At 40.6% G+C, this 10,165-nt stretch overlaps 1 long non-coding RNA gene across 1 annotated transcript; it reads left to right on the top strand.

Annotated features, from left to right (window-relative positions):
- The first annotated feature begins 924 nt into the window (after positions 1 to 924).
- LOC134535626 (uncharacterized) lies at positions 925 to 4,385 on the top strand. The gene is made up of 3 exons (XR_010075664.1): positions 925 to 1,072; positions 1,181 to 1,274; positions 4,357 to 4,385. It is a non-coding gene; the product is annotated as an uncharacterized LOC134535626 (long non-coding RNA).
- The last annotated feature ends 5,780 nt before the right edge of the window (positions 4,386 to 10,165 follow it).

Genomic DNA, 10,165 nt, shown 5'->3' with positions numbered 1-10,165 from the left:
TGCTGATGAAGTATTCCACACACATGCTACATTGGAGAAATATTTTAATAAAAATTAAAACTCTTGCAGGATTTCGAATAAAAACTATCCTATTTATCCCTTCTATGTTTTGGTACTGCGAAATTGAGAGAGGTAAGTAAGTTGTGAGGTTATTTTTACTTGCTTGCATGTGAGGTTAGCAGAGCAAAAATATTTTTGAAATTGCAGATACATGGTCACTTTATTTCGTTGCAAACATTTATAAGCTCGTGATCTTATTTAAAGTCTCCATACTTAATGCGTTTGGAAAACCTTCTTTCTCTCAATTTTACAATGGAACAAAATTTTACTTGTATGTGTACATTAATTCCATCTCTAAATGATGTAGGTTTACGCACCGAGATCAGGTACATTGTAGAGAGAAAAACACACGAGTACCTGCTTATTTTGAAGTTTTAATGAGTATATTAAAAAAAAAAAAACGATAAAAATATAATTGAAAAAGTATATTATTCACGTATTTTTGAGGATGAGGGGAGGGGGTGTTTTTGTCCGATGGTCGTTTATCTTTAAAGAAATTTCCGTTGGACCTGTGCGTTCTTGCTCTGCCAATTCTCGAAAAATGAAATATTTTAAGTCGTCTTTTATGTGCTAACTTCATTATATTTGGCTGCATTCGTATTTTTATTAGTTTTGAAACATTCATGTCACGGAAAATAATCATAAACCAGGACAAAAACGTTTTGACTAAATGTTCTAGGTTGGTTGTAAAACATTTTCTTATTTTATTTCACATCGGAAACATCTGTTAAGTTGTAAGCTTTGTAATGAATGCGACAGTCACTTGTTCGCTGAAGTGTTTGTTTAAGAAATTAGTATTGTAAATTTGTTTATGGTCTTGTTAAATGAAATTTTAAGTGAAATCATTTGGGAAAACAGAGGCTACAGGAATTTTCAACACAACTTGATGACCGACGTTGTGACTAGTGTGGGAGTGTGTGCTCGTGTAAATATCAATTTTTCTTACTCCTCGTGCCGGTCAACAGGAAAACAGCGAGTGTGTTATCTCATCGCGGGCGTGTGATTGCGTGTGGTAAATTGTGCTAGGTTAATTACCGCAAAACTCCACTGTGTGCAAATATGTAGTGTGTCGCTGTATGCAAATATTTGGTATGTCTTTTTTTTTTTTTTTTTTTTTCAGGCAATACACACTTTGAATTTTACACAATTTCGATGCTGCAACCTAAGTGTATACATGCGAATAGGATTGCTTAAATGAAAAAGTAAAGTAGGAGGTAAGTGCAAATGTTTCCAGGAGGTTATGCACACACAATCTATTTTATGAATTAATAGTTATTATCTAAGAAAATGATAGAAGATTATAAATAATGTGTGAAGAATAATACAGAATTTGCATGTTACACAAAAAAAAAATATATATATATATTCCAAATATTGTTAGCAAAATGCACCTAGATTAGTGAGCTGGATTTTTTTTTTTTTTTTTGTATTTTTGTTCTGTTGATCCCACGTGGAGTCAAGGCTCCGGGATATAGAACATGTATGTGCAGACAATTAATATTTACATGATGCAAATTACCAAGAAAAAAAATTTCAAAAAAAAAAATACATAACATGTTACACAATTTAACTTTATGCAAAACATGAAGCAGCTGTTATCACAAGTCCATTCAACAAATTAACAGTTCAATTTCTCTATTATCAATCAAATTAAAGAATAGCTTCAGAGGGTAGGTAGGATATTCTATAAGAATTTTTTTTACTGTTTTTTTTTTAATACTGGTAAATTGTTTTAGTTATTTTCTGTGATATTAAGTTGTAAAGTTTTACTCCCAAGTAATTTAGTCCATTTTCAAATCGCCTAGTGTTATGTTCAACTATCCTCAATTTACTAGCATTTCTGGTGTTATACCTATGTGCGAATATCTAAAAAAAAAAAAAAAAAAAAATTAATTTTTTTTTTTCTTCTTTTTCTTAAGAATGAATAAAGAGTTTCTAGAACGTATTCATTTATGGCAGTCAGGACTTTAAGTTTTTTGAATTTTGGTCTGCAGTTAGATGATTTTTTATCTTTTGTTATTATTCTAATAGCTCCTTTTTTTTTTTTTTTTTTTTTTCCCAATGTTATATGGCAGAAAGAGTAGAGCTATGGCTACTGTGACATCATGCATTGATGGGAAGGTTATTGTTGGATAACAAAAATTTAGATGATATAATTTTTATTTTTTTCCATACACAACACATTGCAGGTACAATTTTACAGGTTACAGCTGTACCACCTCTAGTATTGCTGCCGACCATCCAACAAATGAGCACACTAAACAGGCATTGATGACATTGTTATCAACGTCTTTTTGAATCTCTCATTATTATACATAACTGCCCACTGAAACAGAGAAACTTCAAAATAGGTGTGTGTGTGTGTGTTTATATATATATATATATATATATATATATATATATATATATATATATACATACATACATACATACATACATACATACATACATACATACATACATATACACTTATATATTTATTTTTTCACTTTGAATTTTGTATGAGGTATACACATGCAAAGATTCACAGCTGCTGGGTGGGTGAGTGAGTGAGTGAGTGAGTGATTGATTGATTGATTGATTGATTGATTGATTGATTGATTGATTGATTGAGAGAGAGTGTGTGTGTGTGTGTGTTAGGGGGGGGGGGAAATGTGGTGATTGTGGGGGAAAAAAAATTGAAAATTGAAATTTTTAAAAAAAATTTTTTTTCTGTAGGGTGCAAAATAGTAGTGCCAACGGCACGTGGTGTTCCCAAGCGGTCACCCATCAAAGTACTAACCACGCTCGACGATGCTTAACTTCGGTGATCAGACAAATTCAAATTCAAAAGCTTTTTATTGCGATGTTTGCATACATTGATATTTACATAGGTATACATAGTGGAACGCCAGCACATTGTGCTCTTTTTCCATAGTTTATAGACATTATACAACACTTCTTATATACATTTACATTTATTTAATAATTGTTTTTAGGAGGAAAAGTTTAAAAAACCTCCGTAATGTTCTGGAGCCTGTGGGCTCAATGTTTTCTGATGATCATACACGTTGAAATATATTTACAGAGAAATTATTATTGATATTTACATACACATAGTTACATATTTTTTCACTGAACAGTTTGGGAGTAGGTTTAGTTATGCTTGCAGCTTATATATTACACTATTGTACACTATATAATATTTAACTCAAGAAAGGTATTGTGATATGTTTAAAGAAAGAAAGGTGAAACCTTTAACTTTACCAGCAGGTATTAGTATCACTGAGGTATCTTCTAGGTTGTAGCAGCAATAGTAGTAATAATAATAAAATTAAATAAGGTAATAAAAAAGAAAAGTTATACATGTGATCAAATCATGAATGTATAAAACTGGAATGAATTTAAATTTTTTTTATTTTTCTTCATAGGCTGTTTTGAAATTGATGAGTAAGTGCCTCTTCTTTTAAATTTTTTAATGCTGAACACTGTTACATAAGAGATGAATGTTTAGAAAATTTTAAAAAAAAAAAAAAAAAAAAAAAAAAAAAGCTAGCCCAGCCCCCTCTCACCCTCTCACAAAATCAAAACCAAAAAAAAAACACCCTCCTTCAAAACATCACATAATCATCCAGCCAGCAGTGCAGACGAGAAATTTGCACTCGGGGCCGCCATTTTGACGATAAATTCTTGCATGGCACACCAAAGGTAGGAAAGAATTTAAAAAAATAAAAATAATGGGCGAGCACCCTCGCGTCTGCCTGTAGAAAATGAAGTTAAAAGTAACATAACCTAAAGACAGGCACACACTAGGGTGCTCCCAGGCGGTTGAGAAATTTTTTCCCGCCAAAAGACTTATATATATTATTTATTTTACTGTTTTTGGCAGGGGGCTATGTCGGTCTGTGTGCAAAGTAGTTCCTACTCCCGCCGCCAGGAGCGCGCGCGGTGGGTAGCGATGTTGTTTTTTCTGCTTTCATTTGTTTATTATTTAGAGGGTTAATGCTATGTAAATGTACGCAAGTTTGGTTATGTGTCGGTAGTTGTGCGAGATTTAATTTCCGAAACGAAATTTGACTTTCATCGGCCTGCATTTCTCACTTATTCGGAAAATACATGTGTGTTTATGTATGTATAATAATCGAGTGATTTTGTAATAATTTGGAAGTTTTGTTTGCGTGTGCGATGTGGGGAAGAAAAGGTGTGCACACGAGTCCTAGGGCTATATTTTTTTTTATTGCGAAATATTTACTTCATGTGGTGAAAAATTTTAAATTATTTGTGATGCAAGTGAAATTTTTTATTTTTTTTTTTCAGTTGGGTGATGTGTTTGTCCTCGTTTGTGTGCAAGAAAGCAAACATGCTGAAGGTAAGGGGCCATAAATGACACTTTAAAATATTAGTTTACCATTAATTTTGGTTAAATATTAAATTGCCATATAAGTAAAATCATGTCAACTGTTGTATTCCACCCAGTATAAGCTGTTAGTAATGGGTACTTAATATAAATAGAATAAATGTAAGCATTTTCGTCTGCATGAAAATTCACTTTTTTTTTGGATCCATTTGTACTGTGGGTAGTTAAATAGTACATTATGTTGTTTTTACTTCGAAGTACAAAACATCTTGTGCATGATTGCAAATTCAAACGCAGTTAAGCATAATATGAATTCGAATTATGTGTGTGTGTGTGTGTATATATATATTTTTTTTTCAGTTTTTTTTTTTTTTTTTACTGTGTCCAGTTTTAGCACAAATGGAATTATTTTCAAAGTGAATCGATGCAACTGGTCTTTGCCATTAATATTGATATATGATCTAACTAAATTAAATAGAAAGGATTTTTTTATTTATTTTTTTATATATATAAATATAAATATATTTGTAGCAATGTACTAATGACCACAGAAGTAAGCAAAAAAAAATATATATATATATCTCAGCCAGTAAACCATGCGTCTTAAAGACTTTTTTTAATGAAAATATTTCTGCCTTGGTTAAGCTTACATTTACTATCATAGGGATTGAGGGAATTGTAGAACAGCAGCAGAAGCATTTCCTTTCATGATCATGTTCTTGGTCCTGAAAAGGACCGTTTATGTAAGCATGTGCACACCAGACCTGCTCACTTGGAGCTGGTGTATTTGGTGACAGCCTTGGTGCCCTCGCTGACAGCGTGCTTGGCCAGCTCCCCGGGCAGCAGCAGACTCACGGCCGTCTGTATCTCGCGGCTGGTGATGGTGGAGCGCTTGTTGTAGTGGGCGAGGCGGCTGGCCTCTGCCGCGATGCGCTCGAAAATGTCGTTCACGAAACTGTTCATGATGCTCATGGCCTTAGATGATATGCCAGTGTCCGGATGAACTTGCTTCAACACTTTGTATATGTAGATTGCGTAGCTTTCCTTCCTCTTGCGCTTCTTTTTCTTGTCGCCCTTCGAGATGTTTTTCTGGGCCTTGCCCGCCTTTTTGGCTGCCTTACCGCTCGTCTTGGGAATTTTTTTTTTTTTTTTTTAGACTACAGCCCCTCCACGCTGAAGTCAGTCTCACACAGCCGAAGTGTTTGTGAGCCCTGCTAACCAAATGGGAATGATTTGACTGAGGGAATTGATGCGTGCCAGGTGGGACCTATACGCTTAATTTGATAAACTGAGTAACTGCCTATGCTGTCTTCACTCTCCTGTGAGGGAGGGGGAAGCAGCTGGCGACGTGCGTCTGGCGCGGTCAAGCCTGCAGGAGTGCGGAATTTGCACCCCGACAGCCTATGGGGAGTAGCAAAGGGTAGACAACAGTAAACCAGCGAGCGCACTGGAGGAAACCTGTTGCCTGTGAGTGAAAAGTTAACGCAACCGAGGGCCCGAAGGGATAGGAAGCGGATGAGGGCGAATGGGATCTGTGGTTCTCCCAGATGGGATTTCTGGAAGAGCCATTTTGAGCACGCCATGCGGCGTATGTGCTCGGCAGGCACGAGCGAATGTGGCAATTTAGGCCTCGGCATCTCGAGGGCGGCAGGAACTGCTGGCGCGACCTGCAACTAAAAATACAACACATATTTACATTGTTCTATAACTAAGTTTAATGGCTATTAGCCCGGTTAGGCTAATAAAGGGGCTCGTGCACTCAGGCACTATGGCCGGCGTCTCTGAGCCACAAGATGATGGGTGAAGTCGTGGGTTTAGATTTATGTTGCGAAAAATTTTTAATATTTAATATATATGCATATATAATTAATAATTACAATTATATATGCATATATTTTTCACTACTGGGGTGGTTTAGAAGCACTGGGGGGGGGAGAAAAATTATGACGTAAAAATAATTTTTAAACACTAAAAATTCGGGTGGGCATGGCAGCAGCTCTCTGGAACATGGCGCCCTCTCCCTCGCCGACAGGCACTGTGGGCGGCGTCTCTGTGGCGGCCCCCAGGGAGGGCGGGGAACATGGAGCACAGCTGCTGGAGAGTAGATGACAGGGTGAGTGGGGGGAAAATTAGGTTGCAAAACTTCAATAATTTAGGAAGAAAACTAAAAATGAATGAGGGATAATTGCACTGAAAAGGGGGAAACGGCGATTCTCGTTGTTTTCTTAAATCAGGGTGGTGAAATTTGTTGAATCAGGATACGGTTTCATAATGGTGAGTGTTTTAGGAACAATTTGCCAGTTCAAACATGACGGTGGAGTTTATAGTTAAAAAGTTATGTGGAATTTAGTGTGACAATGTGTAGACGAGTTTTTCGGCTGAAAGTTCTCTCGCCAGTCCGCAACCGACTGCGGGTACCCCCACCTAGGCTCCGCCCACCGGCGCGGACCAGCCAATCAGCGCAGACCCGGGCTTGGCGAGAGAGCGAAAAACACGACTGATTTTGACGGAGTATTTTTTAAGTGTTTACGGGGGTTTTTCGCATAAAATGTGTTTCGGTCTTTTGAATTTTCTGGCATCTTCAGGATTATATCGTCCCAAGTTGTGTACGAGCGGATTGGTGTGTGTTTCGACTGATTTGTAAAAGGAAGTGGCTTGCTTGACGAGTTGCGCGTGCAGTGTTTCTATGCGAAGTTCCTTGTGTATTAGGCGCATCGGGACATAAATGGGAACTTGCGCTATTCTTCTTAGGGATTTGTTCTGTACGATTTGTAGTTTCTTCAAGTGTGTTGGCGCTGCGTAGCTCCATGCTGGGGATGCGTAGGTTACTATAGGTTGGACGCAGGCTGTGTAGAGGATCTTGCCATTATGTGTACTTAAGCTGCTCTTGTGGTTTAAGAGGGGGTACAGCGTTGCTAGTCTTGCGTTGGCTTGAGCTTGTTTACTGGCGATGTGGTTCTTCCATGTGAGTCCGCGGTCCATGTGTACTCCTAAGTATTTTACAGTTGTTTTGTATTCGATGTCGTTATTGAATAGGTTGAGCTGCGGCAGGTTTTCTGGGACTCGTCGGCGCGTGAATATGATGGCTTCGCATTTGCCTACGTTAATTGATGTCCTCCAGTCGGTGAACCATGCTTCTATGGTGTGTAGCGAATCTTGCAGTCTTCGTACAGCCAGGTGGGGGCTGAGGGAGCTTGTATAGAGCATGGTGTCGTCTGCATAACACGCAATGTTGGCTCCAGGTAGTTGTGGGAGATCTGCTACATATATGTTAAATAGCAGGGGCCCTAGTATACTGCCTTGCGGTACCCCTGCTAGTATTGGTCTAGGTGTGGATATGGCGCCTGGAATGTGTGCACGAAATGAGCGGTGATGGAGGTATGAGTCTAATGTTTTGATGTATGTGTCCGGGAGTTGTATGACCTGGAGTTTGTGTAGCAGTCCTTCGTGCCATACTCGATCAAACGCCTTTTCTATGTCGAGAAAGACAGCTGCAGTGTATTGGCGCCAGTTGAATGCGTGTGTAATGTGTTCTGTAATACGGACTAATTGTTGCGTGGTGGAGTGACGAGCCCTGAAGCCAAACTGGTAGTCCGGGATTACACGATGTTCTTCCAGATGTAGTTGGATGCGGCGAGCTAGCACTTTCTCTGCGACTTTAGACAGCGTGTTGAGGAGACTAATTGGTCTGTAGCTGGTTGGTAGTTTGGGATTTTTGCCTGGTTTTGGGAGTAGGATTAGTTTGGCTTCTTTCCAGGTGTGTGGCCAGGAGTTTGTTTGTAGGATGCCATTGATGCAGGATGTGATTGCCTGAAGGGCAGGGAGTTGGAGTTGTTTGAGGACGAGGGAAGGGATTTTGTCTGCTCCTGGCGCTTTGTTGTTCTTCAGAGATTTAATTATTCTTTTCACTTCCATTTCTGTGGTAAGGAGAGGTTCCGTGGTGGTTGTGGCTAGTCGCATGTTGGCTATTTGCTCTGACACTAGGAGTGTGTGAGGCGGATTGTTGGGGAGGATGTTGGGCTGGAAGGCAAGTTCCTGGCTGTCAGCTAGCGCCTTCACTTTCTCCTGTGGTGTGTAGGCGAATGTTCCAGTTGGCTGTTGAATGGGGGGAATGATGACGGGTTTGGCAGTTAATGATTTGGTGGCTTTCCATAGAGTGTTGTCGGCTGTGGTTAAGTGTGAGATTTTGTGGTCCCACAGTGTGGCTCGGTGTAGTGCTAGGTGACTGAGGAATTCGGAGTGAAGATCGTTGTAGTCCTTCTTGAGTGCTGGTGTTCTGTTGCGTTGCCATCTACGACGAGCTTGATTTTTGGCAGTGAGAAGCAGTTGCAGGGGAAAGGGAAGGGCGACTGTATCAGGTTTCGGCTTTGTTGTTGGGACATAGTTTTGGATGGCTTTGGTGAGTGTTCTGGTTAGTTCTGCCGAGTACGCCTGCAGGTCGGCAGCTGTTGTAATGGTAGGGACAGGAGTGAGGTGGTGTTCTACGTAGGAATTTAATTTTGGCCAGTTGGCTTTTCTGAAGTTAAGGATTTTCTTAGGTTTGGTTGTAGGTGTGTGGACGTCTTCTAATGTTGCTACGACTGGCAGGTGATCAGAGTGGAGCTCATGGAGGACTTCTAGTTCGTAAACAAAGTTGGTATTAAAATAAATAGTGAAGTCTAGGATGTCAGGATTATGTTGAGGATTTTCAGGGTATCTGGTAGGATGGTAGGGAGCGCAGACCATATAACGGTGTTGCTGCTGATGTGCAAACAGCACCCTGCCATTTGTGGTTGTTTGTAGGCAGTTCCATGCAGGATGCTTGGCATTGAGGTCGCCTAGGAGAAGGAAGGAGGAGGTGAATGTGGCTAGGACTTGTAGGTTTTCAGGTTTAATAGAGCGGCCAGGCGGCGCATATGCGGATATGATGGTGCATTTCTTGCCTTTAATTGTAAGGACTACTGCAACTGCTTCTATGAGCCCTAGGTCCGGTAGGTGAACTTCATGGTGGAGTAGATTAGTGCGCACTGCCAGCGCCACTCCCCCCCCATGGTTGTCCTTGTCTGTTCGGTGTATGATGTAACCTGGAATGCGCAGATTGTCTGTGGGGGAGAGGTGAGTTTCAGTGATGGCAATAATTTGTATGTCGTGTTCGCGAAGAAATTCTTGTAGTTCTGGAAGTTTATGTCGTATGCTTCGTGCATTCCAGGTGGCTATTTTTGTAAGGGGGACATTAGTGTGGTGTGCTGTCATGTTTGGGGGAGGAAGCTGTGGTTATGGCCGTGATGAGGTCGACGGCGAGGTGAATTCTGCTCTCTGGTGGAATGGTGGTGTCCAGCCAAGCTGCCAGTAAGTTGCACAGTTTTTGCGCCACATCCATTAGTATTGGCTGCGCTTCTGCCACTTTGGTGAGAGTGCCACGCAGCACCTGGCAATCTCTGTTGTTGGCCGCCACTCGGTCAGGTGTTATGACCGCTGGGGGTGTAGGCAGAGGCATACTCCGCGTCACGATCGTGGCCGGCATGGTGGTGGTCCCATGTGGTTGTGGTTGCAGTGCAGGAACTGCCGGAGCACTGCTTGTGCTTGGTGTGGTGTCCATCTGTGGTGCCACCTGCACAGGCATAGCAGGGGCTTGCTGCATTAGCATGGGTTGCTCTGGTGCGGTCGGGGCACTCACAGGGTGCTCCGAGTATTGGCGGAGTCGTCCTGCCTGTGAGGTCATCTGGTCGTATTCCCTGTTGAGGTTAGGCTGACGCGGTTGCCGCTGTTGTCGCCTACGCTGCGGACGAG

Source organism: Bacillus rossius, chromosome 10, assembly GCF_032445375.1.
Source record: "Bacillus rossius redtenbacheri isolate Brsri chromosome 10, Brsri_v3, whole genome shotgun sequence".
NCBI lineage: Eukaryota > Metazoa > Arthropoda > Insecta > Phasmatodea > Bacillidae > Bacillus > Bacillus rossius.
This window is presented reverse-complemented; position numbering and strand designations above follow the sequence as displayed.